Consider the following 9,621-nt stretch of genomic DNA (forward strand, 5'->3'; position numbering starts at 1 on the left):
TGCTAACTGATGGACCTATGCCTCTGAAGCATCTTTTGCTAGGTAATTGCTAGGTAATTTCTGTGGTATTAATTTCTTGCTATCTTAGAACAGACAGGCCATTCCATTCATAGGCAGCTTTAATTGTCAGAAAGTATTCTTTATGTTGAACTGAAACCTCCTCCTGGCAATTTCCCCTCCATGGCCACAATCCTGGATCTGTATGAGCTTCACATCACAGCCCTTTTGTGTCTCAGGTCTGTGCCCTTAGAATAGCACCTGGTCCATAGTACGCACTCAGCAAATATTTCCACAATGAATGGATGAGTGAATGAGTGGGACAAGAGATGAGAACCATTTGTCAGTATTAGTGCTTCACTGTCTAGGCCGAGAACGTTAGCACAATGTCTTTTGTGTGAACTAGTAATAGATCCTATCAGTCGTGGTACAATGAAGAAATCAGAACCATTATGCATTTTATAGAATAAGAAATTTATTTTAGGAATAAGGACTTGCACAGTTATGAAGGAGCTGGAGAAGTGAGCGTTAGAAGGAGCTGCTGGAGGGTCACTAATCGGGCCTTCTGAGATGCTAGTGCAAGTGGACTGGTGCAGAGCTCACAAGGGATACTGGAAGGCAGGGACATCGGCTGAGGAGAGCAGGAAGAAGAGCAGGTGGAGGAGCCCAGGAAAGCTGTTGCCTCTGCATCCGGCTGGTTGGCCAGTGTATTAGGGTCCCCAATAGGATGTCCTTTATCTATCTATCTATCTTTCTATCATCTATCTATCAAATCTGTCTACCTACCTGGCATCTTTCTATTTTAAGGAATTGGCTCACATGATTATGGAGGCTGGGAGCTCTATAAGGGGAGCTGGCAAGCTCCAGACCCAGGAGAGCTAATGGTGCAGTGAGGCTGGAGACAGCCTGTTAGAGAATTTCCTCTTGCTCAGGGAGGCCCATCTTTATGTTCTATTCAGGCCTTTCACTGATGGGATGAGGCTCACCCATATTATAGAGGGCAATCTGCTTTTCCCAAAGTTCACTGATTTAATCTCATTCAAAAACACCCTCCAAGTTGACACATAAAATTAACCGTCATAGTCAGCAAGGCTGGTATAGGGAGAAGAGCAAGATGCAGAGGAGGGAAGAACGAGAACGAGAGCTGGAATCTGCCAGTGCTTCCACCTGTATCCCAAATCGTATCCATTAGTAACAATGATGGTCTTCAAAGAGTAACGGTTACCACGTCAGCTTCCAAACCTTGCTCAAGTTTCCCAAAAGAGGATTCTGAGAATCATAGTGCTAGTAGACCAGTTGACGCTATATAAAACTACACAGTCCGCCCCTTATCAACTTGGCATCCATATACATTTTCTTAACCTAACTTTCTAACACAATGCAACCATCCCTCAAACAACCTAAAACCTGCTAATCTTCTCACCCTCAAGGAATACAAAGTCTCATTTGTCACTTAATCCATCTCTAGGTGATGCTATTATTGTTTAAGGTTATGCTATTACCCTACAATGCTATTATATCCTTTGATATCTTGTAACTTTAATACCGAGATATGTGGCTAACCAATGATTAATCTATCCGATGATAGATACAATCATAATGAGAGAGGGGAAGAAAGGAAAAACAATTGGTTAATATATACACAAATATTTGTATCAAAGTAAGAAAAACCAGTCAAAATTACTATGGTCTTGTTTTTTGAATAACTGGTCAGGTGGGCCCTACTGGTGATTAAAATTTTCTTCTTCCTCTGCTTATTCTAACCAGTCATGGCTCTTGCCTGGCAAGATGACCCAAACTCTTATTCCTCGTTATATAATAGTTATATAACCAATTATAACTTCCTGCAAAGTGTTGTCCCCCAGCTGGTGCCATAACAGAGTTTTCAAAAGGTTGTTCAACTGTTCTATCAGACCAGAGGCAGATCGGGAGCATGGCACGACTAGTGAATACCATACATGTGAGCTCATTGTCATATTTTATTTGATGGAAAATGATTTCTCAGGTTGGAAGCAAGGCTCTATGAAATACTATGATAATTAACGAGACATTCTCTGAATCTACAAGTATTTTATTTTGGCAGAAGTATTGTGGGCAGGAAGGCAAATTCATATGCAGAATAAGTGTAATATCTTTTCTGGTGAGAACAAACCACTGCCTCTTCCATGATGCCTCCAGATGACTTGGTGATTCTCCCACGAAATGACGCTACACCAGAGCCTCAAGGTTGGGTTTTGCTGCTGGAAGATTGAGTACTCATCACTGGCTAGATCAGATCCACTTTACTGAGCCCATGTATAACTTTCAACCCTGTCACCAGGGCCGATTGATTAATGAGGTTATTGGGCAAGGACTTGGGTGGCTTGGAAAAGAGTCAGATAAGTATCCGCATAATAGGTCATCTTATAGACATGATTATCAAGATCCTCCTCTGCTGAGGTTGCTGTTCAGTGAACAGTCACATGGAATCCAAACATCTTCACACTGTGCCCATTCAGAGAGCTCCATTTATATACCTCTTCTCAAGAACTATTTTGCCACCAGTTGTCTCTTCTTTGGTGATGTTGGCATATCATGCAGAACCATCTATAAATCAGTCAACTGATTACGAGGAACTCCCCATACGACTGTATGTATTACTACATGAAAAACCACCCACTAAGCTTAACGTAACAACTTTGTTGGCTTGCTATTCTGTGGGTCAGGAATTTGGAAAGGGCACAGTGGAAACAGCTTGCCTCTGCTCCATGTGATGCATGCCGGGGTGGGGCCATTCCAGGTGGCTTGACTGGGGTCATATGTCTGGGGCCTCAGTTCTCACTGTCAGTAGGACTCTGGTTCTCCTTCATGTCCTCTCCGTCTTTTCGTGTCATCTCTACATCACCTTTCCAGGATAGCTGTACTTCCTCCATGGCCGCTCAGGGCTCCTAGCAGCCACCAAGCAGAGCTGCCAGGCGTTCTTCTGGCTCAGTTCCACAGATGGCAAAGTGTCACCTCCACTGACTTCTATTGTTTGTTAAGCAAGCTGGGCCCAGCATTGGCTGAAGGAACAAGGCATGAATATTGGCAAGCATAATTCTTTGAGAACTGCTGAGACTGACTAGTATACATACTTTCAGAGTTTTTTAAAAGAAAATTTTGTTGCTTATTGTAAGAATCTTAGCCAACAGCTCTATAACCTATAATTTAGAGACAGAGGCATAACACATATAGCAATATTTGGGGTTTCTCCTAATACCAGCCTGTGGAAACACATGGATAGTGGTAGCTATCGAGTAAAAGATGAATTCATTCTCTTGTTTCTCTGTTGGGAATATCTCTAGAGAGGTCAATGGAATCTCCCCAGCCACAGGCCATTTATTTTTCCTGCACAGTCCATCAACTGTTTTCAAACCTTTAGAATAAACTTATTTGGCAGGCATTCTTGGATGCCCCAAATTACTGAATGATATTCTAACATATAATCTCATGTGTATTTCTTTCTCTTCACTCCTTTTGACTCTGCAGTTTTTTGACCATTTAAACTAAGCCACAAATCTTAGGCTGTCAGTGAAGGGAAGACCAGAAAGAACACAATGTGACCAAAGAGTCAAGTTCTTGGCTTTTAGTTCTAAACTAAGCTTTTAAAATTCTGTGTAGAGACGATAGTCTGAGAACTACAGCATTTTAGACTTTACAAGTCTGAACTTTTCGGAGATAGATAGAGGTTTATGTGAGATTTTAATGCAGCTATTGCTTGGGGGATATAGAATGTTGAGTTTATGTCATAAACAACAGAGTAGGAGAAGATGTGAGATGATCAAGAGCAGTTTCCCTCCTACAAGGTTAAATACAACCATTTTGGAAAATTGTTTGGCAGTTTCTAATAAAGTGAAATATGCATCTCCCCTATGATCCAGTGAGTCTACATCTAGATATTTACCAAAGAGAAATGAAATTATATGTCTAAAAATATTGCATGAGAAGCTTCATAAAAGTTTTATTCATTACAGTAAAAAAATGGAAATAATCCAAATGCACATTAGGTGACAGGATAAGCAAACTGAAATGTTCCTACAATGTGATACGATGGAACAAGTTACTGATACATGCAACAACATGAATGAGTATCAAAACATGATGCTGAGTGAATGAAGCCAGACCCCAAAGAGCACACCCTGCTTGATTTCATTTATATGAAATTCTAGAACACACAGAACTAGTGTATGATGATAGAAATCAGAACAGTATGTGCCTGGGAGAGGTGTTTGACTGGGGAGGGGCATAAGAAAAATTTCTGAAGTGATAAAATATTCTGTATTTTGCTAAGAATATAGGTTACACGGGTACATGCATTTGGTAAAACTAATTGAATTATTCATTACACTATATGTAAATTATACTTTAATAAGATAAACAGGGCATAAAAGTCTATCCAGCTGGTATGAGGAAGAGATTTGGAGAGAAAGTATACATGGTTGTGTATATGGTTTGGCTGCTGGTGTGTTCTGCACTTGATCTTAGCCAAAAGGCCAAGGAGCGATGCTGGTGTGTTCTGGAGATGCCTTTGGATCTCCTCAGCCTTGCTGACTGCACTTTGTTCCTGTTACCCCAAGAGTGTCCAACATGGCATGAGACTGGACTCCTCAGGTGTCCAGGCGATGAGCCGAGAGAGCTCCACGGAGTCTAGAGCTGTGTGTGAGGCGGAGCAGAGAAAGGCCACTGAGAGTTGCCCAACACCTTTGTGTAATGCTCTTTTCCCCATCAGAGATGGGCTGTGGCATTTCAGGACAGAGCTACTGGGCAGTGGGCCTAGCGCAAGCTTGAGTTGGGTGGGGACGAGGTCAGCTGGGGATGCCAACTCCAGTTGCCTCCTGCACCTGGTGCTACGACAATGCCGCCAACTTAAGTCTTTTCCAGGGAGAAAGGGGCTGGGGAACAGAGGTGTGAATTGACTGAGTTTCAATCTCAAATTGCCACTTTTTAAAATGGCAGTGATCCAGTTTACCTTGAATGACACGGTCAGGTGTCTCACTTGCCAGGGAGAAATGGGCTGTCAGGAGCACAGTTGATTTCAGTTAAAGAGAAATGAGTGAAGCCCGAGTGTCTTACTCATTACACTTGGGGAAAGGCTGCTCTTCCTCAGTGGATACTCAGAGCCGTTTAAGATAATCCTCCTCTCTCTTTCCCTCACTAAAATAAATGTTAATAACTCAAGGCAATAATTGTGAAAAGGAAATTCTACAGCACCTACCATGGTAATGTGAGCTCAACTGAGCAGTGGAGAAGAACTCCAGATATCATATTGATAAGATTACAAAAATTAAAATGCAGTGACATTTAGAAATATGAAATTACCCATGGAAAATAATTCTTGCAATTGTATACCAAAAGATGATTTTTTTTTTCAAGGACAAATGGCAACTGGAAAAAAACACTGATAATTTAAAAATGAAAAGTAAAAATTACTTTGTTAGCAATATTTTATAGGTTTTTTAAGAAAGTGGACTTGAACATACTTTATTTGATACTCTGATATGTTTAGTAATTTGCTTCGAAGGACAATTCGTTAGGTAATTTTGAATGAATTTTCAATACCAAAGCCTTCACGTACTTATGGAAAAACAGCCTCTCCATGTAGGGCTTGGTAATGCCCCAGCTAGTGAGCTCTATAAAACAATTAAAATTATTCAGAGCAGGTTAGTTAATGACATGGAAATAAAGAAATCTTAGCTACTGGGAGCTAGAGCAGGGTCTTTTGTTTCCATGTGTTTTCTCAGCCCAATTCATTCATTCTTCTGAGTTTCTCTTACAGAATCCATTATTATTTTTCTAAATTGAACTAGTTTTCTTCTGAGAATCTCTTACGAGTGTTTGAATCACCTTTCAGGCAAAATGCAGTGAATCATGGCATTTCAAGCACTAGAAGGACAAGAAGTTTCCAGAAAGTGGACAAATTGTATTGTTCAGGGACACATAGGCATTGACTGCTCTGATGCCCTGCAGGAGAGTGGAACCTTGCTGGTGTGGAGTCGGCTTCAAGAACCAGGGGAGCTTGAAGTTTGTAAACATTTCATTAAATGTAAGTACAGAGATGTTTTAATGTCAATGCTTGTGAAATGATGTTATAAAGCCATGTGTATAAAAGGGCACTGGCTTGGCAGTTTTCCAGATTCACCAAGCCCTTACCTTGAACAAAACAAATCAATGGTGGCTACATGGTGGCTCCATTAGGTATTTTGGGGTGAAATATATGACATCTGTTGGTGCCCTGTGTGGCCACTATACTTTCAATAATATTTGTATTCTTGCTGAAGTAGAGTGGGAACGTAATCTAAACTCACAGCGGGGTGTGGGTTTGTGGTTACTTCTCTTCAATATATATGTACAGCCCACCAGAAAATTTGTAAAATCTCTGAAGAGATTTTATTTTTCCTTTGCAGAAAGAAGTGTTTTTTAGAATAGGTAAGTTCTAAGTTTCCAGAAGCTAAATTTTCAACATAATCCAAGGATGTAGGGGTATCTCTGAAAGATACTTGCCATTGTTTCTTGGTTGGCTTAACTCCAGCAGTAAAGGGAGATTTTAGTTTTGGTGGGAAAGAGCCCTTTTCTGAGATTGAGAACGAAGAGCTGATAAAAATATGACTACAATGACTGCATTGTGTCCCCCCTCAAATTTATATGTTTAAGCCCTCACCTCTGTTGTGATTGTGTTTGGAGATGGAGTGTTTTTTAGGAGGTAATTCAGGTAAAATGAAGTCCTAAGGGTGAGGCCCTAATCTGACAGGATTACTTTCCTTACAAGACATAAGAACACAGGTTGAAGGCAGCTGTCTACAAGCTAAGAGGAGAGGCCTCAGAATAAAACCTACCTTCCTGGCACTTTGACCTTGGACTTCCCAGCCACTGAAATAGTGAGAAATAAATTTCTGTTGTTTAAGCCACCCAGTCTACGGTATTTTGTTATGGCAACCTGGGGAGACTAATACAATTATTGAGGCCCAACTTGTATATTTCTTGAGTCTCACAAACTATTAATATATATGCTTATTCAGTTGTTAAATTTATCCAATCAGATGTTTTTCAGTCACACACACACACACACACACACCCACACACACACACCCACACACACTCTCCCTCTCCCTCTGGGCTGTGTAGGACCCAGGACCACCCTTAGGGCATAGTGGGACCCAGAGAAAATCACGAATTCCCTCTTGTCCCCTGGCTGACAAGTCTTTTGCACTGGGAAATTTGATTAAAATTGACAAACAGGGAAGAGTGGAAAGGAACATTGTGAGAAGAGTGAGTGGCAGCTGAATCCCCCGATCCTTCTGTTGTCTCTCCCAGATCACTCATCTGTTCCTTAGTCGATCACGTGTCAGGTCCCTGACTCTGTGGCGAGGCTCTGTGGTAGGGGCTGGGGACATAGCAGCAGTGCCTCTGCTTGCAGGGAGCTCCCCTCCCAGTGGGGGACACAAAGAGTGAGGAACACAATCATCACACTCCGGAATAAGTGCTGTAAATGGTGGGCACAGGATGTGTTTGGGGTCGGGTGATTGGGTGAGGCATCTTGAGGTGGTGACCGTTAGGTCGAGACCAGCGCAATGAAATGGAGTGGCCTCTTGAAAAGTTGATGGAAGAGTTTTCAGACAGAGGGAAGAGCAGGTGTAAAGTCTTTCAGGAAGAAAGGAATGTTCTAGGAACTGAGAGCAGGGTGGCTAGAGCAGAGCGAGGGAGAGAAATGAGAAAGGGAGAGCAGTCCAGGGTGGAGGGAAAACCAGGGAAGGGTGCCTGAGACTGTTGGCTGTGGCAAGAAGACCCCAAATTGAGAGCGATAACCCTTTTACAAGGCCCATGCGAGAGATGAGCTTCAGGCAGAGGTGATGCTTTCTAAGGCAGATGAGACCTTGCTTGTGTAATAAGATTGAAGTCCTGAAGGCTGTCCTTATCCAGAAAATCTAGCTCGCACAAACTGCCATGCTGTATTCATAGTTCCTGTCGTTCTATCACTGAAAGAATCCTTTATCTTCCAAGTACCTTTGCTTTGTCTGGGAAGAGGCTCCTGCCTCCTTAACTACGGATAACCTTGGCAGCATATCCCATTAAACCTACGGACAGTTAACACCATAGCATGAATCAGTTTATCAGATCATTCCACCTGATAGCTCGTGGGGAGCAGCTTGTTAAAGAATGAGATATGTTTCGGCTCTGCTTGCACTATCTCCAACTCTGAAATTTGCTTCTTTAACGATATCACCTATTCTTTTGCTTGAGTATTTCTGATATTCTCTTTTCCCCATCACCCCACCTGCATCAGCCACCTATTGCCCCAGCCTGTCCACAGGGCCTCCTGGTGTTACTCGACCTCTGCTCACAGCCGGGGCTCCACCATGCCCTCCTTTCTGCCCCGCATTGCCCACCCTGGGAGCTTCCACAACACGGATCACGCAGACTCTGTATCCTGGCCAATTGGATCATTCGCTTTCTCTGTTGTGACTCTGTGGTTTCTGAGACTCACTGAGTAAAAAACTCTCACGAGATTCCCCCACTGCTGACGCAATGTTCCACCTGTACCACTGTCCTTTTTCCACATTTTGGTTCATTGTTTAACACATATCTCTTCTCTAGGCTGCGTGGCCACAGGCACAGAAGTAGCCACGCCGTGGAGTCACAGTCCTGGGTTCAAATCCCACTCTGCTTCTTACTTATAGCCGTGCTGTCTTGACCAGGTTATTTAGCTTCCCAGAGCTTTAGCTTCCTCAAACCTGTTCACCTGTAATCAGTTTGGATGAGATTGGTTGTGCAGCGTTCTTGGTATTGAGAATAGTCTGACAATAAAGGATCAAGAAATGTAGGCTAATTTCCTATATTAGCATAAAATCCAGGGTCCAAAGAACCGTATCACAGCCTCTCCTGGGGAGCCAGGCCAAGCCCCGGCTGTGAATCCGTTGGGATTGCCAGTGTCCGAGGAGAAGGTCACATGGCTTCTTTCTTGCTGTGGCAGCCTCGCTCTTCAGAGAGGTGTCTTATCGCGGATCACAGCAAATCATGTTGTAGCCTCATAAATTCAAGGAGCACTGCTAGATTTGCCTCTCTCTTTGTCCAAGGCCAAAGTTCATGTTAAATTTAATCAGGACTAAAGTGGGATCAGGAATAAGCAACCTGCAAGATACATGTGCGACAACTAATAAATATATTTCAGTATAACTCTGCTGCCTAAACAGGAGAAAGCAACAGGACCATGACAGCTACCAAAAAAGGAAAAATAATTAATGGCATTGACTAGAAAATGATTCCAATGTAATGAGATTGCCAGAAAAATTAATTTAAGGGACATTTCCCCATTTCTTCTGGGTAAGTGTCAAAGTTAAAATACAATTAAAACAACAAAGGCAGCCTTTTATGATAGCTTCATGATCAACTTTAAATTACTCTCTAATGCAGGAAGAGAGGAGGTTGAAGAGAAAGCTTAAAAATGACTTGAATTAAGCAAGTAATTATTTAGTACCTACTATTTGTCTTGAACAACCTCTAGGTTAGAGTATAGAAAGAGATCGAAGGCAAAATTCTACTGAGGTAGCCAATAGACACCCTTGAGCTTAGTTGCTGCAGTCAGGAGATGTTAGAAAATGGGAAACAGGA

Source organism: Propithecus coquereli, unplaced genomic scaffold (assembly GCF_000956105.1).
Source record: "Propithecus coquereli isolate 6110/MARCELLA unplaced genomic scaffold, Pcoq_1.0 Scaffold54, whole genome shotgun sequence".
Classification (NCBI taxonomy): Eukaryota; Metazoa; Chordata; class Mammalia; order Primates; family Indriidae; genus Propithecus; species Propithecus coquereli.